At 41.7% G+C, this 25,312-nt stretch overlaps 1 long non-coding RNA gene across 1 annotated transcript in view; it reads left to right on the forward strand.

Moving 5' to 3' along the window:
* LOC309650459 overlaps positions 1-24,197 on the forward strand; it is a 369,298-nt gene extending 345,101 nt beyond the window's left edge. Inside the window, exon 2 of the long non-coding RNA XR_014257582.1 lies at positions 22,739-24,197. This is a non-coding gene — a long non-coding RNA (uncharacterized lncRNA). The remainder of the gene's footprint in view (positions 1-22,738) is intronic.
* Positions 24,198-25,312: the final 1,115 nt, after the last annotated feature.

Raw genomic sequence — 25,312 nt, forward strand, 5'->3', positions numbered from 1 at the left:
TTTCACTCATTCGTAATTCATGTTTTCTTATCTTATTTTAGGTAGTAAAATCCCCTATTTTTTTAATGAGCAGGAAAAACAAATGCATAAAGACCAAACGAATAATAGCTACAGCAGAGGAATTATTAGAGAAGATTGGAGTAGGTCATCCCTAGGGCATCGCCTCTGCATTTTAAAAGCCCCCCTCTCTGGGCGGAACAATCCCAGCCTGCGGCCGACGAGCCCCGCGGAGCCCTCGATCTCCCCAGGATCCGGAAGCTTAGACTTGGTAAATGTCCCCCCTCCCGCCCCCATCCTTGGCCTGGGGAACCGCCCGCGGGACCCGGGAGCCTGGCGCGTGCTTCCCAGTGACCTGCCGCCGGCGGATTCTGCTCAGAGCGGCCTGCTGAGACCTTATTAGAGTTTTTCCTCCCTCCCTCCCTTCCTTCTTTCCTACCTTCCTTCCTTCCTCCAGGATCCCGGAGCAAGGGAGGATCAAATACTCTATCCCGGGGTCTTTTCCTGGCTCAAAACCCAGTGTAAGGGTAACTGGGCGCGCTGCGCGGGAGACGCGGGGCTCTTCTGTATCTCGTGCGGGGCAGCTCCGCGCGCAGGGCTTCCTTCCCCGCGAGGAGCCCAGGCGGCTCGGCGAGCGGCCGAGAAGGCACCAAACCCTGGCGAACCTACGACAAGCTCCCGGCCTCCTAAACGCCCGGAGGCAGGTCCTCACTAGCAAACCGGAAAAGGGGCTTGACTGAGCGGTCAGGATACTGCTCTCCGCACGCAACCCACCCCCTCGTCCCCATTTGGCTTTAACCTGCCCGAGGACGTGGACCGAAGAGGTTTTTTTGTCTCATTCTCCTCCCCAGCCTTCGATTCCCCAGGCCCTCGGGGCCCCGGAAAGAACTCAGCCAACCCCTCTCCCTTTGTCTGACCTTTGGGGAAAAGAGGCGTGGGCGCCTGGGTCAAGTTCACGGACCCGGCCAGCATCTTTTAGGGCAAGTGGGACCACCTTTGTCATTTGGACCAGAAGGGTCCTAAGCAATCGGGATTGGAGGGAGGGGCGGGGGGGCAAAGCTTCCAGAAAGGCGTTTTGATTTTAGTCTGCTGTTCCGTTCTCACATCCCCGCCCGCCCCTCCACTCAGCTCTGTAGAGGAGAAATAACTCGATCTCAAAGGAAGCCGTTTATTTGGAGAAATAAATGCGAAGGCCTCGTGGAGTGAGCTTCTCAGAAATGGTCTTAAGTCTTTGGCACTTGGGTAGTTTTTCGTTAGGTCTGTCGCGGTGTTTATGAAAGTTAAGGGTTTACAGTGTTTATTTGGTACAACCGTTTCTGCGGAATCTGACTTAGAGTAAAAGAAGCCACATCTACACTGCTCCTCAAAAGCTTCAGACTAAACACATTGAAATTATTACCCGCAACATTCCAACCCTTACAAAAAAAACAAAAACAAAAACAAAACAAAACAAAAAACCCTATTCAGATAGCAGAAAATAGAATATGGGGCTTTAAACACACACACACTCTAAAAACTTTTAATAAATAACGCTCTTTAAAATTTTTTTCCCATTCTTTATTCCAATGCTCATGTTTTATAATTTGCAACCACTGTTATTCGTTACTTTTGTCTTCCCCCTCCCAACTTAGTTATATGCATCCTATCTCGAATCTAAAAACACACTATACATTTACAATGTCATAAGCAATTTCCCAAGTTATTGCAGTCTTCTAAATGCCATTTAAAAATGCATAATATGAAATGAAATGAGTTATCATTTAGAAAACCATTTCCCTAATGTTGGTCATTTAGGTTGTCCCCACATTTAAAAAGAAAACTAATTTTTCCTGATTAGAAAAGTAACACATTTTCATTGTCAAGAATTTTTTTAAAATCTAAAAAATATTGTAAAGAAAAGAAAACTACCCCATATCCTATCACCCAAAGTTTACCAAAATGAATCTTTTGTTGTATTTTCTTTAGTTGTTTTTTATACAAATATGTATAATTTCAAAATTGAGATTCTGCATAAACATTTTTGAATCTTGCCTTTTAACTTAATATTAGATGAACATTCCTCAGTGTCATTAACCATTCTTCAAAAACATGATTTTAATGATTGCATAGTATTCAGTCCTCCAGGGGTGCCATCATTTGGAAAAGCATTTCTCTAATTATTGATCATTTCCGTGTTTACTTTTTAAAATAATTCATAAGAGAGTAAGAGAACATTGTTATGACCCTACATGTGTTTGGTAGGAAGATAAGAGTTGAATCTCCCTCGAAGAGAATGCTTCGAAATTTTTAGGTTAAAAAGTCCCCCTCCTAGGTCTCTATTGGGAGGGGATGAAAGTGGGCCTTCTAGAGTGCTGGAAATATTCTATGTTTTGATCAGGATGGTGGTTCCATGGGTGTGTATACATGTGAAAAAATCATTAGGCTGAACATTTAAGATTTGTGCACTTTACTTTTTTATATTTTAATTATTTTTTTAAATTTTATTTTATTTTTGGCTGTGTTGTGTCTTCATTGCTGCACGCGGGCTTTCTCTAGTTGCGGCAAGCGGGGGCTACTCTTCGTTGCGGTGCGTGGGCTTCTCATTGTGGTGGCTTCTCTTGTTGCGGAGCACAGGCTCTAGGCGCTCAGGCTTCAGCAGTTGCTGCACACGGGCTCAGTAGCTGTGTCCCATGGGCTCTAGAGCGCAGGCTCAGTAGTTGTGGCGCACAGGCTTAGTTGCTCCGTTGCATGTGGGATCTTCCCAGGTCAGGGCTTGAACCCGTGTCCCCTGCATTGGCAGGCGGATTCTTAACCACTGAGCCACCAGGGAAGTCCCCACTTTTTAATTTTAACACTTCTTTCCCACTCCTGAAAGCCTATATCTGTTTACACAGAAAAGGACCAATGCAGAAAATAGGTAGGTTGAGGAAGTGAGAAAGGAGTGGGGACCAACCCAAACTGGAGCAGTTCACCCCTTGCTAGGGTATTATCTTTGGTTCATAGAGACCAGAAGTAAATATTGAACAGCTAGTGATGAGGAAAAAACAGACAGAAAAAGAGCCTGGCCCTTCTTCCCCACCCCATGTTAAATAAAGAAGATTTTTCTATCACATTTATACTCATGTGGCTTTGAATTTTCCAAGCGAGTAGAAGATAAAAATAGGCTAGATGAGGTTTATAAAGAGAGTTAAAATTAACATATAAATAGCTGACTCAGCTAACGTGGTCACGTGAAACAGAAGTGGGGTGCTTTATATACAATGAAAAAAATTTTTAATTTCAGAAAGATTCATTTTGGATCTATTTTGTAATCTACATTTTCACTTTAAAAGATAGCAGGCAGGACTTGGAGTCTGCAGGGGCAACTGCTCCCCCAGATGACGAGGAGGACCCGTGAGGGAGTGGAGTGGTGTCTGGTGTCTGGTGTCTGATTTTATTGGCACTATCTCGTGTGATGCTGTGTGCCGGCCAGAACATACGCTTCCTCCCTGGGATGCTGGAGGAGCGGGGAAAACCCTCCAGACTATTTGGTCCCATGCTTACTTCCGGTTGTACTTCAGTTAGAAGACTGTTATAACCACTGCACACTATTCATCGACGATTTTTAATTTTTTTTAATTAGTTCACTTTTTCAGTTAGGATAAAGTTGGATTTTTAATATCTGATGAAGAAAGACATCACAGACATCTTTCCATGTCAGGAAAAATATACCGTGAGTGTTTTATAAAAGTTAAAAAAAAAAAAAAAAGCTTTTCCTGATCTTTTGAGGTACAGCATAATTCAGTAAAGTACATTAATCTTAAGTGTGTGGCTCGGGAAATATTTACCCATGTAACCACCATTCAGAACAAGGTATAGGACATTTACAGCACCTCTGTAGGTTCCCTCTAGCCCCTTTCCAGTATAATAGTCCAGAGATAATTGCCATTCTGGTTTCTGTTGCTATGGATTAGTTTTGCCTCTTCTTGAACTTCCTATAAACAGGTCATACAGTACAGAGTACAGACCTCTTTTCGGTCTGGTTTATGCCACTCAGCAAAATGTCTGTGCTATGTTGTAATGTGTATCAGTATTCTTTTAAATTGCTCTATGCTATTCCATTGTGTGGACAAACCATAAGTAGTTCATCCATTCACCTCTTGATGGACATTTGAGTTGTTTCTATTTTTGGCTATTATGAATAAGGCTATTATGAATATTCTTGAACAGATCTTTTGGTGGATCAATTGATTCATTTCCTATAGAATTTCTGGATCATAGGGTAGGTATATGTTTAAATTTACTAGCTATGTGGCGTTTTTAAAAATCAAGTTATCCATGGACCAGTCCCAATTCCCCACAACTAGCACAAGTAGTCAGATATAAGAGCAAGAAAAATCTAACATTAATGGTTATGATTATGTTTGCTTGAATTTCTAGAACGAGCTCATTTTGCGGTCTTAATGACCTGGATCCTTGGGACAGCAGAGATTTGAGTTTGCTGATAGCAGAGCATCAAAACTCATGGCTCTGGTTCTTCCTGTAACCTCCCTCCACTGATCCAGTCATGGGGCAGAGTAACATCTGCAGGTTATGTCTACGTGGCTCTCACCAAACTCCCCCAAATGCAAGTGCAATGAGTCAGGGCAAAGAAGAACTATGACTGAGGTCAACGGTAGAATCAGCAGGGCGCTCAGGGGCCCAGGGGTTAGTGCTAGAAGATGGAAGTGATTCTCCCGAGTCCTGATTTGGATGCTGAGTTATGACTCAGGAAATTTATGGCCCCATGGTCTTTTAACAAGAAACAATCTATCTTCCTGGGCAGAACTTCCATTACGAGTGACAGGTGCCTGGAGCCAGCTTATTAAAAACCATCATTTCAACCCCAAAGCGAAGGTGCCACAGGGTGTTGGAACAGAATGCTAATTTCCAGCTCCATATCTTAATCTGGGGCATGGAGAGAACATTATGAAACATATTAATATTGAAGAGAAAGGAAACCCAGTGCTATTTCTGCAGCTACACCCTGAGCCCAGGGAGTGTTAGGATCTGCCTGTATTTTCCAGATCACACTGCCCCATCCCAGCAGGTTACACAGCTCACAGACTCTCACCTGCTGCCTTGGGCTGGCTCTGCCCGGGCCTGAGACAGAGCTTACCTTGTTGCTCAGCGGCCGTGGTGGAGTGGAGTGAGCCCTGGACTTCCAGTCGGTGGGCTGGATTCAAGTCCTACCTGTGGCAGAGGAAAAAGCCCTCTTATGTTTGTATGGTGCTTTTTAATTTTTCCAAGTACCTATGTGCATTCGCATCTTTTATCTTGTGTGGTTCAGTGACGTACAAGGAGAGGGAGAGAATCTGCCCATTTTACAGAGAAGGTAAATGAATACCCTGGAGGCAGCACTTTGTTGTTATTTTTGGAGGTGAGAGGAGCCTCCACTCATTGGTTTTTGTCTCTAACTCTCTCCTATGCAGCTTTGAGAACAACTCTGAGAAATTTGTATGGCGGGAGGGGAGATATGGGGGCGATATTTCACAGAGATCTCTCAGGGTCGAGCCAGGTTTTATGCCCACACAGTTCCTCTACCCCCATCCAGTCTCCTGGATGATCTTCCTGGCTGAGTTATCCAGTTATCAATGAACTTTCTGTCATGCAGGCCTGGGTGTGCTCAGGCCAAGTCAAAGGGAGATCTAAGGAAATGGTCTGAATGGTCAGGTCAAGAATTAGCCACGTAATTGAACCAAGTACAACTACTTGTACAAGACAGCCTGTCAGTAGATACCTCATCTAAATGCTTGGAGTTGGGGGCATGGGTTTGGGGAACCTGGTACTCAGACATGGTAGTGGGAGGGATCTCCCCAAGAGGTGAAGTTGAAGGTTCATTTTCAGTTGCACCATAGCAAAATATTTAAAATTTTTCTGTTGTTTCTATCTTAACAAACAACATGAATTTTGCATAGTTGCCATGAAATAGCAGAATGTTTCACAACTTTTTGTGGCTGATCTCATGTAGTTTCACAATTTACATCAGCTATATAAAACTGCCCTAGAAAGTTTTGTTCCTCTGAGAATTGGGGGGGCACGTGCTATGTCCTTCTTTCTGTGTCTTTTTAAAAAATTAATTAATTAATTAATTAATTAATTAATTGGCTGCGTAGGGTGTTCATTGCTGCGAGCGGGCTTTCTCTAGTTGCAGCGAGTGGGGGCTACTGTTCATTGTGGTGTGCAGGCTTCTCATTGCGGTGGCTTCTCTTGTTGCGGAACCCGGGCTCTCGGTGTGCAGGCTTCAGTAGTTGTGGCACGCAGGCTCAGTTGTTGTGGCGCACGGGCTTAGTTGCTTCGCGGCATGTGGCATCTTCCCAGACCAGGGCTCAGACCCGTGTCCCCTGTATTGGCAGGTGGATTCTTAACCACTGCACCACCAGGGAAGCCCTCTTTCTGTGTCTTCTTACTCTGACACTCCACCTGAGACTCAACATTATTTTCTTCAGACTCCTTCCCTCTTTATTAAAATATTTGGGTAAACAAAATGAACACATCTAAATTTCCTATTGTTTTAGCATCTCAGGGGCCTGTAGGAAAATGATGCCATTGTGTCTAATTGAATTTTTCATCTGCATGTTTGGGACCATGTGGTCTGAGGCATGGGAGATCTGAAAACTTGGTGCCGGGGACTCTTGTGGAGTGTGTGTGTAGGTGACAATTAAAACCAGTTTTCCCTCTTTGTCAGCATGGCCCAAGATGGGGCTTACTTGGCCTTATAGACAGAACTGCTTCCTAGGCCTTGGACCTAAGAATCAGCTGTCTCCCTTCCTACTGCCACATTCCTGGACAGTTAGCCCTGGCTCTAAAACAAAGGATTCCCTATTCATGTGCAAAACAAGTGTTTCCCCAGAGGAGCTTCTCCTTCAGCCCAGGTGTCAGTAACAGGAGACTGATTGTTGTTTCATTTTAGAGATGATTTAGATGATCGATACAAGCCCTTTCCCAATAAAAACATTTTATTTGTCCCTGAGAAGGTTTCCTTGGAAGCATCTCAACATGCCCCATTTACTATTTTTACTCTGAATGTTTCCGTGGCCCAGAACATTTTTGGCAAAGCTCTCGGGTGAAAGCGTGACTCCAGGCTGGGAAGCCTGCCTCCACGTTGCCAAGGGGTTTTATAGTGGTTGGGCTGAAGTGGGCCACCTCTGCCACCTTGGTTCCTTAAAGAGCCTGATGAGGTTTGCCCTGCATCTGCACCACACCTCAATCCATACCCTCTGATCTTTAAAGCAGGAAACTGCAAAGCTGCGGGAGCATCTGGGGAGAAAAGGAAGTGGGAATGAGGCATTCTCCCTCCTAGTCTTGACCCGCCAAATGGAGAACCAGGTAGTGATACATCACCAAGTCCCAATTACCTGCAAAAGAATTTTCTGTCCTGGGCTTCTCTTGGCTAATCTTATGATCTACGCTGTTGGTGCCATCAATTCACCCTCTTAACCTGACACTTCTGTAGTTCTCAGTCCTGCCTTAGTTGATGCCTTCCAGGTGCAGGGAGCTAGAAGTCTGAGAAAAATATGAGCTCTGTTGACCGTGAGATTTGAGGAAGTGGACGGCTTCTCTCAGGCTCTGGTTTTGCTTTCACTGCCACGATGTTCCAGAGAGACAGCAGGATACAGCTGAAAGGTAGTGGAACTCACCCTCTTCACTTGGCACTCACAGCATAGCTTGATAACTTGACTTCAGAGTCACAAGTCCTGGGTCTTTGTAGGTGCTGGAGAAATGTTGGTTGAATGAATAAATATACAAGGAGTGAATAAATCAGTATATTCCAAGGACACTATCACAGTTACACATCATACAACTGAAACTGCATTCAAAAGTAAAACTAAGTCATTTTTATAATAAAGTAAAACTTTATTTGATATGTGGTTGCCTGTCATTGGTAACTGAAAGATAAGATTTTGATTCCACCTTGCAGCACTTAATGGAATGCCTATCATGCCACCCCTTGCTCCTTCTCTCCTCAGTCCTGGAAGTCACTTCTTTATCCCAAACTCTTCAATGTTCCCTTCACTAAGGCCTTCAGAATAAAGCCTGAACTCTGCCTTATGCCCCCCCCTAAGGCCATATATGATCAAATTCCTATTTACATTTGCAGGCATAACAATTCACACGTATAGTCCTTAATTGTTCTCAGAGTTCTCACTAATGTTGCCTCATTTAATCCTTCTAATCTTTCTGGGAGATAATACTTTTTACCCCCATTTTACAGCTGAAGAACATATTATCTCACAGAGGGTAGAACCAGGACTTGAACCCAGGCTGTTGAGCCCACATTCCCGATGCTTCCCACACATGCACTACCTCTCCCAACCCCCTAAGCTGCTACTTTTTACTTCCTTCTCGGTGCCAGAATTGTCTGACCCCTAGATCTTTGACCACATGATACCTCACCCCCAACACTGTGTGTTCAGAGTCTTGTCCATTTTTCAAAGTTCAACTCAGATTCTCCCTCTCCTCTGAGTGGTCAGGTTACGTTTAGTCTCCTCTCTCTTTTGTGCTCTCATTGCCCTTGACTTTACTGATTTTAAAATACTCAGCTTTAAAATACAGTGTGGCTATTTAAAATACAGTTATCTAAAGCAAAGTGTAGTTATTTGTGGATGAACCTGCCCAGCTTCGTCACTAGGCTGTAAGATCCTTGAATACAGGGACGGGTTTTACTCACCTGTTTTATGTCTCCCAGGGCCCAGCACAGTGTCTGGCACCTGGGAATTACTCAATAAACGCTTATTAATAAAATCATGATTTTATTGTTAAGTGAAAAAGTGTAGAGTAGGATATAGTAGTCTACCTTTTGTCTAAAAAGGGGAGAAATAAGAATATATTATCACAGTAATTTTTATTTGCATAAAGACAATCTGGAAGGACATATAAGAGACTAATCACAAAGGTTTCCTCTAAGGGGACAGGGCTACGGTGAGAATGGGAGAGATGGAAACAGTACGGGAGGGAGATTTTTCCCTTTATACAATTTTATAGTTTTCTAAAACCATGTGAATATATTTCTCTTAAAAATCAAAAAGATTGCTGAAGTGATTTAGCCACCAGGGACTATTCCTGATGCTGTCCCTGCACTTATGAGGTGACAACATCCACAGACTGTCATCAGCCCATCAACTCTAGAGCAGGTGGCAGGGCTGTCCCTGCAGAAGGCGATAAAACTCCATTTGATATATAGAAGGCCAGGGGTGGGGAGGGAGGGAGAAAAAAAGGGATAGAAAAAGGGATTTTCTTTTCAATCAGATAAATGGCAACTCTTTTTATTTAAGGCATGTTTGCATCACATTTATAATTTTTAAAATGAAAAACTAGAAAGAATACAGAAGTCTTTTGCAGGATGAATTTACCTGGCCACTAGCAATGCAAATTTAAGGTCACCCAAAGAATTACTCCTCTGGACCAATGCCTCATCTCTCAGAGAATCAGCTCTGAGAAGAAACTATGTTTTGGAGATCATAGGAAATGAGTGAATAGGAGCGGAGAGAGAGAGAACAGAGGGAAAGATGGGGAGAGATAAAGAAAGAGAAGAGACAGTAAAAAGATGGAGGATACCAGAAAGGAAAAAGAAAACAGATTTTATTTATTTATTTTAATATTTTAATTAATTAATTAATTTTTAATTTTCATTTTTGGCTGCAGCGGGTCTTAGTTGCGGCACACGGGCTCTTCATTGCAGCACATGGGCTTCTCTCTAGTTGTGACATGTGGGCTCCAAAGCACGTGGGCTCTGTAGTTTTCAGCATGCGGGCTCTCTAGTTGAGGCATGCAGGCTCAGTAGTTGTGGCGCACCCGGGCTTGGTTGCCCTGGGGCATGTGGGATCTTATTTCCCCAACCAGGGATCGAACCCACGTCCCCTGCATTGGAAGATGGATTCTTTTTTTTTTTTTTTTTAATATATATGTTTACCTACTTTTCTTTTCTTTCTTTCTTTTAATTAATTAATTAATTAATTTATTTATTTATTTTTGGCTGTGTTGGGTCTTCGTTTCTGTGCGAGGGCTTTCTCTAGTTGCGGCGAGTGGGGGCCACTCTTCATCGCGGTGCGCGGGCCTCTCACTGTCGCGCGGCCTCTCTTGTTGCGGAGCACAGGCTCCAGACGCGCAGGCTCAGTAGTTGTGGCTCACGGGCCTAGTTGCTCCGCGGCATGTGGGATCTTCCCAGACCAGGGCTCGAACCCGTGTCCCCTGCATCGGCAGGCAGATTCTCAACCACTGCGCCACCAGGGAAGCCCAGAAGTTGGATTCTTTACCACTGGACCACCAGGGAAGTCCCAGAAAACAGATTTTAAAAGCTAGGAAAAAAAGGAGACATAGAGAGTTGAGAGTGATTGAGAGAAAGAGAGACAGAGAGGAGCAGAGAGGGTATGTGCCTGGGAAAGGCTTGGAGGATAATTCCCAAGCCAGGCCAGCAAAAGGCTCACGCGTCAGGCGCGACCAGCCCATGCCGTCAGGGACCTGCTAGGCTCTGAGATGGGGAGGCTCCATGTTCCTGGAGCAGAGATTCTCATCAAAGGTTTGATCCCGGCCGCCCCTCCAGGTATGTACACCACCTCTACAGCATGAAGCGATGGAGGGGAGTGGCTCTCCAGGTTTCCTTGGATCTTTCTAGGGCCAGTACCCATTTGCCTCTAGGAGCTGAATTCCCAAAGGCAGGTACTTCCAATAGTCTAATTGTGCAGCCTCTGGGGATAATCTAGTCTGAGGGGAACTGATCTGTCCTGCTCTGGTAGTAGGCACAGTGCCACTGTCCAGCCTCCAGCTTCAGGTTCCCTCCTGAACAACTGGAGAGGAGTGGCTGGTGCAGACTTGGTCCAGATTCCCCCTTCCTAGGTGGGGAGGATCCTGAAAAGGGATGGAGAAGGCTAGAGCAAGAGTTAATGTTGGTGGTAGAGGAATTTTGACCTTGAGTTTAGCTGTGTACCCATGAACCCAGCCAGAGATGAGGGGATAAATGTCCAATTCCAGACAGGATGGAGCTCTCTCTTCCCCACTTTGGACTGCTTCCATGCCACTGGTAGGACATCTACAAAAGAAAGGAATTCAATAGCATCTTGTTGAAAGGTGTGTGTGTGGGAGGAGTTACATTCTGACTTTTTCCCAGGGTGTCTTCCCTAATCAAAACCAGCTGGGTGAGGTTGTCTATTCTGTCAGCCACCACCTGGGCAAGTCACTTTCTTCTCCTGCGCGTGATTTCTATCCCACTCTTTTACCTATTTCTCTCACTTAAAGTCCTATCCACAGGCTTCAACTAGACAGAAAATCAACAAGGGTATATAAGAATTCAACACTACAATCAACCAACAGGATCTAATGCATATTAACAGAAACTTCCACCCAATAACAGCAGAATCCTCATTGTTTTCAAGTGTCCAGGGAACATATACCAAGATAAACCACATTATTGACCATGAAACAAATTTCAATAAATTTAAAACAATTGATATCATACCAAGTGTGTTCTCTGACCATAATAAAACCAAAGTAGAAATCAATAACAAAAAGATAACAGAAAAATCTCCAAATACTTGGAAACTGAACAACATACTTCTAAATAATCTATGGGTCAAAGAGGGAATTCTCAAGTGAAATTTAAAAATACAATGAATTGAGTGAAAATGGAAATATAATATTAAAATTTATGGCTGAAGCAGTGCTGAGAAAGAAGTCTGTAGCACTAAATTCATATATATTCCAGTGGAAAACTCTCAAATCAATAATCTAAGCTCCCACCTCAAGAACCTAGAAAAAAAAAAAAAAAGAACAAAATTAATCCAAAGCAAGTGGAAATAGTAAAGATAAGAGCATAAATTCATAAAATTGAAAACAAAAAAAGAAGACAGTAACAGAAAACAGAAAAGAAAAAGAAAATCAATGTAACAAGGAGCTGATTATCTAAAAAGATCAACAAACCTCTAGCACGATCGACAAATTTTAAAAGAGGGAAGAAACATATCACTAATATTGGGAATGGACAAGAGATATCACTACAGACCCTGTAGACATCAAAAGAATAATCGGGGAATAGTATGTAGTAGGCTGAATAATGGCCTACAGAGATATTAGGAACCTGTAAATGTTACCTTATTTAGAAAAAAGGTCTTTGTGGATATGGTTAAGTAAGGATTTTGAGATGAGGAGATTATCCTGGTAGGCCCTAAGTACAATCACAAGTGTCCTAATAAGAGAGAGGCAGAGGGAGATTTGACGTACAAAGAAGAGGAGAAGATAATGTGACCGTGGAAGGAGACGTTGAAGTAATGTGGCCATAAAGAATACTGGCTACCACTAGAAGATGGAAGAGGCAAGGAATGGATGACCCCCTGGAGGGAGTGTAGTTTTTCCAACACCTTGATTTTGCTTCACTGATACCGGTTTTGAATTTCTGGACTCCAGAACTGTGAGAGAATAAATTTCTATTCTTTTAAGCCATTATGTTATGTTACTTTGTTACAGCAGTCACAGGAAACATACAGTATGAACAACTGTACACACATAAATTTGGCAACTTAAATGCAATGGACCAATTCCTCAAAAAACGCTGACTCACGCAACTCACCTGGTATGAAAGAGGTCATTTGAATAATCCTATAACTATTAAGAAAATTGAATTTATAATGAAAACCCCCCACTCTTCCCCATTTCCAGGCCTAGATGGTTTCACTGGAGAATTCTACCAAACATTTAAAGAATTAAATTTTACACAGTCTCTTCCAGAAAACAGAAGAGGAGGAATACTTACCAATTCATTTTATGAAGTTAATATTACCCTGATACTAAGATAAAGACAGTACCCAAACACACACACACACACACACACACAGAGCTATAGACCAATGAATATAGAGGTATAAGTCCTTAACAAAATATTAGCAAATAGAATTCAGCAAAATATAAAGAGAAATACACAACATGAACAAGAGGAGTTTATTTCAGGGATGTGAGGCTGATTCAATATTCAAAAATCAACAGTGTAATCCACCATATTAACAGTATAAAGAATAAAAACCACATCATCTTATCAAGTGATGCAGAAAAAACATTTGACAAAATACAACATCCATTTTATAATTAAGCAAAAACTTCTCAGAAAAAATAGGAATAGAAGGGAATATCCTCAGCTTGATAATGAACACCTATAAAACCCAACTAACATTCTACTCAATGGTAAAAGATTGAATGCTTTCCCCCTAAGATTTGGAACAAGCCCCCACCTGAGGGGTCTCATGAGCACATGTGTGGACATCTCAGTCTGCACAATCAGCCTCCATCCATAGCTGCTGTAAGGCTGCCCTTGGACTTGAGTGAATATGCCAGCAGCATACTCTTCTATCTGGAAGAAGGATCCATTAAAGAGGCCTGCACAGCCTTTAGTCTCAGAAAAGAGACCTGTAGAGGCTTTGGGCCATTTGGAGGGCAAATTCCAGTGTCCCAGGGGCCTGGGACAAGGTCTAGAAGCGGGGGTGTCTAGGCTGCAGGTGGGACTATTCTTTTGTCTCACAGACTCCTCAGCTAGTAGGGAAGGGCCACTTAAAAGAGGGGCAGGGCTTCCCTGGTGGCTCAGTGGTTGAGAATCTGCCTGCCAATGCAGGGGACACGGGTTCGAGCCCTGGTCTGGGAACATCCCACATGCCGCGGAGCAACTAGGCCTGTGAGCCACAATTACTGAGCCTGCGCATCTGGAGCCTGTGCTCCGCAACAAGAGAGGCCGCGATAGTGAGAGGCCCGCGCACCGCGATGAAGAGTGGCCCCCGCTTGCCGCAACTAGAGAAAGCCCTTGCACAGAAACGAAGACCCAACACAGCCATAAATAAATAAATAAATAAATAAAAATTTAAAAAAAAAAAAAATTAAAAAAAAAAAAGAGGGGCAAAGCAGGGCCCTCCAAAGGTGGGGTCCTCTTGCCTGGCCCAAATGTCAACACTGTAGATGAGTTTGAGATTCAGAATTGTTCAGAAAGATAACTGTTTCAGAAGGATAATACGCTGCATACACTGAGGTGAATAATTACCCCAGTGGGGGCTGGGGAAACAGAACTTAATCAAATATATGGACACTTATGCAACAAAACATTAATATTCATTCTAGGCGGATTAAATAAAGACTATAACTAGTCTCTATGGATGTCTCATGTCATTTCAAGTCAGATTTTGCCACCAGATGAGTTCGTGCGAAACCTCAGAAGAAGCTTTTGGGGTTTCCCTGGTTGTTAAGAATCCGCCTGCCAATGCAGGGGAAAGGGTTCAAGCCCTGGTCTGGGAAGTTCCCACACGCCGCGGAGCAGCGAAGCCCATGTGCCACAACTACTGAGCCTGCACTCTAGAGCCCGTGAGCCACAACTACGGACGCCTGCGTGCCTAGAGCCTGTGCTCCGCAACAAGAGAAGCCCACGCACTGCAACGAAAAGTAGCCCCCGCTCTCCGCAACTGGAGAAAGCACGCAGGCAGCAAGGAAGAGCCAACGCAGCCAAAAATAAATAAATCAAATAAATAAATAAATATTTTTAAAAATAGAAAAAGAAAAAGCTTTTGATTTTTCAGAACTTTTGAGATTTCAGAACTTGCAGATAAGGAGTTGTGGCACTATAGCAGAGTGGTGGAGTAATCCATGGCTGCTCAACTAAAGACACATGTTCAGACCCCCTTTCAAGTAAGTGTGGCCGTGTATGACTAAGTCCTCACCAACAGAATGTGAGCAGAAGTAAGGAGGGCCACTTGGGGTCTGAACTTTAAGACCTTGGGCTGTGCTTTTCCACAGTCTCTTCCCCGCCTCCTGCAAGCTGTGATGCAGATGGGCCGTCAAAATGAGGAAAACGTTCTCATTTGGTGAAGCAACAACATGGAAGGAACCAGAGTTCTCAGGTGCCTGTGTCAGGGCAGAGTCCTTACTAACCAGACGGCCTGACTCAGGACTGCCATGTGGGAGAGAAGTAAACTTCTGTTCTTCTTTAAGTATTTTTGAGCCTCCAGTCCACTCAGCCTTGAACCAATTAATGTGAGAGACAAATGTTGGACATGTTAAAGATGGAAGCTGTAGTCCCTACCCTCAAGGGGGTTCTAGTTTAAGTAAAGGAAATCATTCATATATAGATAATTCCAATAAAATGTTCTACGCTGATAAAGCTGCTATGGAAACACACAGGCCCACCTAGGGGCTTCAGGGAAAACTTCCTTGGAAAGATGATGCCTTGGCTGAAGTATGAAGGTGGAAAAGAAGTTGGTCAGGTAAGAAAATAGAAAAAGGTATGTTATGGGCTGAATTGTGTCATCCTTAAAAAAGAGATATTGAAGTCCTAACCCCCAGTGCCTCAGAATATGACCTTATTTGGAAACAGACTCATTGTAGATATTCTTAGTTAAGATGAGGTCATGCTGGAGTAAGGTGAGCCTCTTAAAAAGAGGGACATTTGGACACAGTGACAGACACACAGGGCGAACACCATGTGAAGGCACAGACATGGGGGAGACAGCCATGTGGAGACAAAGGCAATGATTGGATTATGCTGTACAAGCCAAGGAAAGCCTGGGGCCACCAGAAGCTGAAGGAGGCAAGGAAGGATTCTTGCCTAGAGGTTTTGGAAGAACCATGGTCCTGCCAACACCTTGATTTCAGACTTCTAGCTTCCAGGACTGTGAGAGAATAAATTTCTGTTTTTTAAGCCACCCAGTTTGTGGTGCTTTGTTACTTCAGCCCTAGGTAACTAGCACAGAGTGTTTTGGGCACAGACAACAACAGAGAGGTGAGAAACAACATGGTACGTGCAAGGAAACTGTAAGCAATTCCCTATTTATAGAGCATAGCGTTCAAGGCAGGACATGGCCTGTGACATATATATCTCATAAATGATATATATATATATATATATCTCATAAATCAAATATATATACGTATATTTATAGGAATAAAGAAATGCAAAAAAGAATGATCACCAACATGATAACATAGTTATCTCATGGTAGTCAAATTTCAGGCAATGCTTACACTCTTCCTTGTTCTTCTTCCGTATTGATTGGTACTTTAAATTATCATACATTTTAATATAATCAGAAAATAATCTATTTCATTCAAGAAAACAAAGGCCATCAATAGGGAGAAATGGATAAGGTGGAGCAAGACTAGGAGCTGAGAGACTAGCTAAGAAACTATTGCAATAGGTCAGATGATTTAAGAGGAGGGCCTGAACTCAGAAAGTGGTAGTAGGATGGAGAAGTGAAATATTCAGAAGGTAGAATCAGAAGGACTTGGTGAGGGATTAGATGTATTGGGGTTGGTGATAGAGAAGGAGGATTCTAGAATGATTCTCAGAGCTGTAGCTGGGGTGACTTGGTGAATGGTGGCCCCATTCACTGAGGTTAGAAGAACAGGAGGATATTCAGGTTTTTAGGGGAAGATGGTGAAATACCAGTGGGGGCATTCAAGTAGGAAGGTCCTCATCTGGTAGCTCTAAGTGGTGTCTGTCTGCATAGAGATCAGACTTGTGGTTGCCAACGGGGAGGCGGGGAGGGAGAGGGATGGACGGGGGTTTGGGGTTAGTAGATGCAAACTATTACATTTAGAATGGATAAGCAACAAGGTCCTACTGTATAGCACAGGGAGCTATATATCCAATCTCCTGGGATAAACCATAATGGAAAAGAATGTTAAAAAAAAGAATGTGTATATGTGTATAACTGAGGCAGTTTGCTGTACAGCAGAGATTGCCACAACATTGTAAATCAAATACACTTCAAAACAAACAAAAAAAAGTGGTGTCTGTCCAGCATTCCACCCTAGACTTCCTCTGGTAAAGCCTCTTTCCCCTACTCCACCTCTGTGATACTAATGGAAGTTGCTATGTTCATACAGATCCTACCACCCTAACTACAGTTGATTGGTCAAGGATGGAGGCCTGACCCAAAGTTCTTTTCTTTTTTTTAAGTTTTTTTGAATATTGAAGACAGGACTGGTGATAAATCTGGGAATCACCCCGTAGAGGTAACAGTGAGATCCAAGAATGAGTGAGACTTCCTAACAACACTTTGCAACGAGAGGGTGTTGGGGGAGAAAGAAGTCTGAGGATGGAATCTACCAAAGGTTAAGGAGAGAGCAACAGGAGAAGACTTCACAACTGGAATAAAAGGAATGTTCAGAGACGTAGGAAGAAAACCAGGAGAGTGTACTACCTTATTTTGGGTTCTGTACCTAATTCCTATGTATGTGTGTGGAATTTCCCCCACGCAACCAAGCAATTCTCAGGACACCATCTGAATGTCTTAGAATTCAACTCAATTCTGAAACTCTCTACTCAGAGATGGCAAGAGAGCCTACAGGTTAAGGGTTCGGACTGGGACTCTCCACAACTCAGACATCAGTTGAAAGCCCAGTTGTCGCCTGTGCCTCTGACCCACAGGCTATAAATCAGTGGTTTCCACGACCCTCTCTTTGGGTTGGATTAATTTTCGAGAGTGGCTCACAGAACTCAGAGAAACACTTTACTTACTAGATCATAGTTTATTATAAAAGGATATAACTCAGAAAGAGCCAGATGGAAGAGATGCATAGCAGAAGACATGGGAAAAGGGCACAGTGCTCCCATGCCCTCTCTGAGCACCTCATTCTCCTCAAGTCTCCACGTGGTCACCAACCTAGAAGCTCTCCGAACCCTTTTTGGGTTTTTATGGAGGCTTCATTATATAGGCAGGATTGATTAAATCATTGGCTACTGGTGACTAAACTCTATCTCAAGCCCCTCTCCCCCCCAGCCCCGGAGGTTGGGGGACGGGACTGAAAAGCCCAAACCTCTAACCCGTGGTTGGCTCTGACAACCAGCCCCCATCCTTAAGTAAAGACCCCAAATCACCTCATTAACATAACAAATGGCCTTTTTCTCACTCTCATCACAGGAAATTCCAAAGGTTTTAGGAGCTTTGTGCCAGAAGACCAAATACATATTTCTCATTATACATCACAATATCACATGCCCCCATTTAGAGGTGAGGAAACTGGAGTTAAGAGGCTAAGCTAAGAAGCTGGCTGATTCAAGACTCAATCCAGGTCTTTGTTCTTTCTATTACACCAATGCCGAAAAGTCCCATGGATTTTGATTATTCTGTGTTGTTTTTTTTTAAATGGACTTTAAGGGAGAGAGTCAGTATAGACAACCTGTTTTATTTTCCAATTTCCCTCTCAGAGCCTGTGCCTAGTTTTGCACTGAAGGCTGCCTCTGCTCTGCCCTCCTGCTGTTGCCATCCTACTGATCAATATTCACAGGTCTGGCTTAGGATTAGGTACTTTAGGCCTAAGGGCCTGATCAGCAACAAAAGCATCAAGGTCCTCAAAAATGCTTTGGACAAGGGCAAGTAGAATGTTGAAGCAGAATGTGGATGGAGACCAGGCTGAGGGTGTCTGAAGCCCTGGGGCCACATGGGAGAGCATTCCTGGGACATTGGGAGCCACATGCCCACCACATTTTCTCAGAGACTTCAGTTTATCACATCTGTCATTTCCCCACACCTTATTCTCAATGTCGTTAAGTCACGAAAATGAGTTGTTAAGCTGATTTACTTAATTTATCTTGTGAACACACTAATAAAAAGACTGTTATTGAATCCCTATGTCTTAGATAGTGGGAAGGTGACAGGAGTTTTAAGAGATCCAATAATTCCTTTTAATTAAATTAGCCAATGACCATTAGAGCTAGTAATTAGTGTCACTTGCCTGGTAATTGAATGGTTGGTGTGAAAAGTGGCTCCATGTTAGGATCCATCAAGGAATGAAGGTAGGAAGTATACAAATTTTTATATTCCTTTATATTTATTGTGCATTTACTATGCATCAGGAAGTATGTTGAGCAACAGATTCAGAGCAGTGAGCAAGACAGATGAGGTCCCTATCCTTCTGGAACTTGAATTCTAGTGGGCTGGGTTCAGTCCACTAACTGAGGGCATTCCTATCAATTGAAAAATGCCTTTCCCTACTTCCCTTCTTAGCAAGAAAGAACACCCACCAGGATCCAGGCCAAGTTGTCAGAAGAATATGATAATTAAATTTTCACATTTTAATTCTCAAAACAGCCCTGCAAGGCAGGGTAACACTGTAGAAAGGGCCAGACCTGGGTTCAGATGCCGGTTCTGCTACTTCCTACAGCTTCCTCTCAGAGACACAGTTTTCTCATCTTAAGCCCTGAGCTGATAATATACATACGTAGCATATGGCATATAAATCTTTGGCATACATCACAAACTATTCCTATTGTTATTAGCCTATTTTTGAGATGAGAAACTTGACACAAAGAGGTAAAGTGACTTGTCCAAGGTCACACAGCTGATAATTGGCAGAGCAGGAATTTGAACCCAAATCTGACTCCAAGACACCTCCTCTTTTTTTTTTTTTTTTTTAACATCTTTATTGGAGTATAATTGCTTTACAATGGTGTGTTAGTTTCTGCTGTATAACTAACTGAATCAGCTATATGTATACATATATCCCCATATCCCCACCCTTTTGCGTCTCCCTCCCATCCTCCCTATCCCACCCCTCTAGGTGGTCACAAAGCACTGAGCTGATCTCCCGGTGCGATACAGCTGCTTCCTACTAGCTATCTATTTTACCTTTGGTAGTGTATATATGTCAATGCTACTCTCTCACTTCATCCCAGCTTACTCTTCCCCCTCCCCGTGCCCTCAAGTCCATTTTCTACACCTGTGTCTTTATTCCTGTCCTGCCCCTAGGTTCTTCAGAACAATTTTTTCTTTTTTTTTTTTTTTTTAGATCCATATATATGTGTTAGCATACAGTATTTGTTTTTCTCTTTCTGACTTACTTCACTCTGTATGACAGATTCTAGGTCCATCCACCTCACTACAAATAACTCAATTTCGTTTCTTTTTATGGCTGAGTAATATTCCATTGTATATGTGTGCCACATCTTCTTTATCCATTCATCTATCGTTGGACACTTAGGTTGCTTCCATGTCCTGGCTATTGTAAATAGAGCTGCAATGTACATTGCATGTACATTGTGGTACATGACTCTTTTTTTAATTACGGTTTTCTCAGAGTATATGCCCAGTAGTGGAATCACTGGGTCATATGGTAGTTCTATTTTTAGTTTTTTACAGAACCTGCATACTGTTCTCCATAGTGGCTGTATCAATTTACATTCCCCCTAACAGTGCAAGAGGTTTCCCTTTTCTCCACACTCTCTCCAGCATTTATTGTTTGTAGATTTTTTGATGATGGCCATTCTGACCGGTGTGAGGTGATACCTCATTGTAGTTTTGATTTGCATTTCTGTAATGATTAGTGATGTTGAGCATCTTTTCATGCGTTTGGTGGCAATCTGTATATCTTCTTTGTAGAAATGTCTATTTAGATCTTCTGGCCATTTTTGGATTGGGTTTTTTGTTTTTTTGAGCTGCATGAGCTGCTTGTATATTTTGGAGATTAATCCTTTGTCAGTTGCTTCGTTTGCAAATATTTTCTCCCATTCTGAGGATTGTCTTTTTGCCTTGTTTATGGTTTCCTTTGCTGTGCAAAAGCTTTTAAGTTTCATTAGGTCCCATTTGTTTATTTTTGTTTTTATTTCCATTTCTCTAGGAGGTGGGTCAAAAAGGATCATGCTGTGATTTATGTCAAAGAATGTTCTTCCTATGTTTTCCTCTAAGAGTTTCATAGTGTCTGGCCTTACATTTAGGTCTATAATCCATTTTGAGTTTATTTTTGTGTATGGTGTTAGGAAATGTTCTAATTTCATACTTTTACATGTAGCTGTCCTTTCCCACCGCTACTTTCTTTTTTTAAAAATAAATTTATTTATTTATTTATTTTTGGCTGCATTGGGTCTTCATTGTTGCGTGCGAGCTCTCTCTAGTTGAGGCAAGTGGGGGCTACTCCTCATTGCAGTGTATGGGCTTCTCACTGCAGTGGCTTCTCTTGTTGTGGAGCATGGGCTCTAGGGGTGTGGGCTTCAGTAGTTGTGGCTCACAGGCTCTAGAGTGCAGGCTCAGTAGTTGTGGTGCATGGGCTTAGTTGCTCCACAGCACGTGGGATCTTCCTGGACCAGGGCTCGAACCCGTGACCCCTGAATTGGCAGGCAGATTCTTAACCACTGCACCACCAGGGAAGCCCAACACCACTTATTGAAGAGGCTGTCTTTTCTCCATTGTATATTCTTGCCTCCTTTATCAAAGATAAAGTGACCATATGTGCGTGGGTTTATCTCTGGGCTTTCTATCCTGTTCCATTGATCTATATTTCTGTTTTTGTGCCAGTACCATACTGTCTTGATTACTGTAGCTTTGTAGTATAGTCTGAAGTCAGGGAACCTGATTCCTCCAGCTCCGTTTTTCTTTCTCAAGATTGCTTTGGCTATTCAGGGTCTTTTGTGTTTCCACACAAATTGTGAAATTTTTTGTTCTAGTTCTGTGAAAAATGCCATTGGTAGTTTGATAGGGATTGCATTGAATCTGTAGATTGCTTTGGGTAGTGTAGTCATTTTCACAATGTTGATTCTTCCAATCCAAGAACATGGTATATCTCTCCATCTGTTGGTATCATCTTTAATTTCTTTCATCAGTGTCTTATAGTTTTCTGCATACAGGTCTTTTGTCTCCTTAAGCAGGTTTATTCCTAGGTATTTTATTCTTTTTGTTGCAATGGTAAATGGGAGTGTTTCCTTAATTTCTCTTTCAGATTTTTCATCATTAGTGTATAGGAATGCAAGAGATTTCTGTGCATTAATTTTGTATCCTGCTACTTTACCAGATTCATTGATTAGCTCTAGTAGTTTTTTGGTAGCATCTTTAGGATTCTCTATGTATAGTATCATGTCATCTGCGAACAGTGACAGCTTTACTTCTTCTTTTCCGATTTAGATTCCTTTTCTTTCTTTTTCTTCTCTGATTGCTGTGGTTAAAACTTCCAAAACTATGTTGAATAATAGTGGTGAGAGTGGGTATCCTTGTCTTGTTCCTGATTTTAGAGGAAATGTTTTCAGTTTTCACCATTGAGAACGATGTTGGCTGTGGGTTTGTCATATATGGCTTTTATTATGTTGAGGTAAGTTCCCTCTATGCCTACTTTCTGGAGAGTTTTTATCATAAATCGGTGTTGAATTTTGTCAAAAGCTTTTTCTGCATCTGTTGAGCTTATCGTATGGTTTTTACCCTTCAGTTTGTTAATATGGTGTATCGCATTGATTGATTTGTGTATATGGAAGAATCCTTGCCTTCTTGGGATAAACCCCACTTGATCATGGTGTGTGATCCTTTTAATGTGCTGTTGGATTCTGTTTGCTAGTATTTTGTTGAGGATTTTTGCATCTATGTTCATCAGTGATACTGGTCTGTAGTTTTCTTTTTTGTGACATCTTTGTCTGGTTTTGGTATCAGGGTGATGGTAGCCTCGTAGAATGAGTTTGGGAGTGTTCCTCCCTCTGCTATATTTTGTAAGAGGTTGAGAAGGATCGGTGTTATCTCTTCTCTGAATGTTTGATAGAATTCGCCTCTCCTGGGCTTTTGTTTGTTGGAAGATTTTAAATCACAGTTTCAATATCAGTGCTTGTGATTGGTCTGTTTATATTTTCTATTTCTTCCTGGTTCAGCCTCGGAAGGTTGTGCTTTTCTAAGAATTTGTCCATTTCTTCCAGGTTATCCATTTTATTGGCATATAGTTGCTTGTAGTAATCTCTCATGAGTCTTTGTATTTCTGCAGTGTCAGCTGTTACTTTTCCTTTTTCATTTCTTTTTTTTTTTTTCTTAAGTTTCTTTTTTTTTTTTTTTTCACACACACACACTGTATTTTATTTTTACAAGAGATAAATAGACTGACACCAAGCATTGTACATGGATGACCACAACAAAAGCAACAATGATTGCAATTACCAAACATGAAACACACTCATACTATGTCATAATATTGACATTCAGTCCAGTAATCCTCCACTGTAACAGCTCCTTTACTTTGCAGTGAAAATTGATTTGTATATTCTTTGCCTCTGAGTCCTTGTGGGATTTTTTTTTTTTTTTTTAAATTCAGACAGAAAGTCACAAAAATTATACTCATCCTCATCAGTTCACTCAGTCCCATGTAATTAATTGTTTTTTTTCATCTTGATCTTTTGTTAGCACTTTTATGAGTTCATCAGTTTTTCATCAGAGTTCTGAAAATGCTTATTCATTCAGTTCAGCAGTACAGTCAGTTACCAGAAACCTGTACTTGTCAGAGTCTTTTCCATGAATTTCTTGAAGATGAAACCCTTTTATAGGAACATATTTGCAAAATCATCAGAGTACACCCAGAACTGTCTGTAAATGACAAAACACTTAAAACTGACCACGGTAAAAGATTTGATGAAAGTTCATAATAATGCAGTTGACAAGAAAATTAGTTATTTCTGAGATATACATTTTAAAGTAATAACTAGGATTATTACTTATAACATTATACCAGAACATATAAGATTTTTAGAAATTTCATGTAATGTCTGAAACATTTATATTAACATATTTCCATACATATTTCCATACAAATACAAATATAAGATTTTTAGGAATTTCATGTAATGTCTGAAACATTTATATTAACATATTTCCATACAAATAACCCAATGAAAGTTTAGTATTAGTTGTTTTGTTTGTTTTTTTATACTGCAGGTTCTTATTAGGCATCAATTTTATACATATCAGTGTATACATGTCAATCCCAATCGCCCAATTCAGCACACCACCATCCCCACCTCACCGCAGTTTTCCCCCCTTGGTGTCCATATGTCCATTCTCTACATCTGTGTCTCAACTTCTGCCCTGCAAACTGGCTCATCTGTACCATTTTTCTAGGTTCCACATACATGCATTAATATATGATATTTGTTTTTCTCTTTCTGACTTACTTCACTCTGTATGACAGTCTCTAGATCCATCCACGTCTCAACAAATGACTCAATTTCGTTCCTTTTTATGGCTGAGTAATATTCCATTGTATATATGTACCACCTCTTCTTTATCCATTCGTCTGTTGATGGGCATTTAGGTTGCTTCCATGACCTGCCTATTGTAAATAGTGCTGCAATGAACATTTGGGTGCATGTGTCTTTTTGAATTACGGTTTTCTCTGGGTATATGCCCAGTAGTGGGATTGCTGGGTCATATGGTAATTCTATTTTTAGTTTTTTAAGGAACCTCCATATTGTTCTCCATAGTGGCTGTATCAATTTACATTCCCACCAACAGTGCAAGAGGGTTCCCTTTTCTCCACACCCTCTCCAGCATTTGTTGTTTGTAGATTTTCTGATGATGCCCATTCTAACAGGAGTGAGGTGATACCTCATTGTAGTTCTGATTTGCATTTCTCTAATAATTAGTGATGTTGAGCAGCTTTTCATGTGCTTCGTGGCCGTCTGTATGTCTTCTTTGGAGAAATGTCTATTTAGGTCTTCTGCCCATTTTTGGATTGCGGTGTTTGTTTCTTTGATATTGAGCTGAATGAGCTGTTTATATATTTTGGAGATTAATCCTTTGTCCGTTGATTCATTTGCAAATATTTTCTCCCATTCTGAGGGTTGTCTTTTCGTCTTGTTTATGGTTTCCTTTGCTGTGCAAAAGCTTTGAAGTTTCATTAGGTCCCACTTGTTTATTTTTGTTTTTATTTCCATTACTCTAGGAGGTGGATCAAAAAAGATCTTGCTGTGATTTATGTCAAAGAGTGTTCTTCCTATGTTTTCCTCTAAGAGTTTTATAGTGTCCAGCCTTATATTTAGGTCTCTAATCCATTTTGAGTTTATTTTTGTGTAAGGTGTTAGGGAGTATTCTAATTTCATTCTTTTACATGTAGCTGTCCAGTTTTCCCAACACCACTTATTGAAGAGACTGTCTTTTCTCCATTGTATATCTTTGCCTCCTTTGTCATAGATTAGTTGACCATAGGTGCGTGGGTTAATCTCTGGGCTTTCTATCTTGTTCCATTGATCTATGTTTCTGTTTTTGTGCCAGTACCATATTGTCTTGATTACTGTAGCTTTGTAGTATAGTCTGAAGTCAGGGAGTCTGATTCCTCCAGCTCCATTTTTTTGCCTCAAGACTGCTTTGGCTATTCGGGGTCTTTTGTGTCTCCATACAAATTTTAAGATGATTTGTTCTAGCTCTGTAAAAAATGCCATTGGTAATTTGATAGGGATTGCATTGAATCTGTAGATTGCTTTGGGTAGTATACTCATTTTCACAATGTTGATTCTTCCAATCCAAGAACATGGTATATCTCTCCATCTGTTGGTATCATCTTTAATTTCTTTCATCAGTGTCTTATAGTTTTCTGCATACAGGTCTTTTGTCTCCCTAGG

The sequence above is a fragment of the Balaenoptera physalus genome (genome assembly GCF_965194825.1).
Source record: "Balaenoptera physalus genome assembly, chromosome: 20".
In the NCBI taxonomy this organism is placed as follows: Eukaryota; Metazoa; Chordata; class Mammalia; order Artiodactyla; family Balaenopteridae; genus Balaenoptera; species Balaenoptera physalus.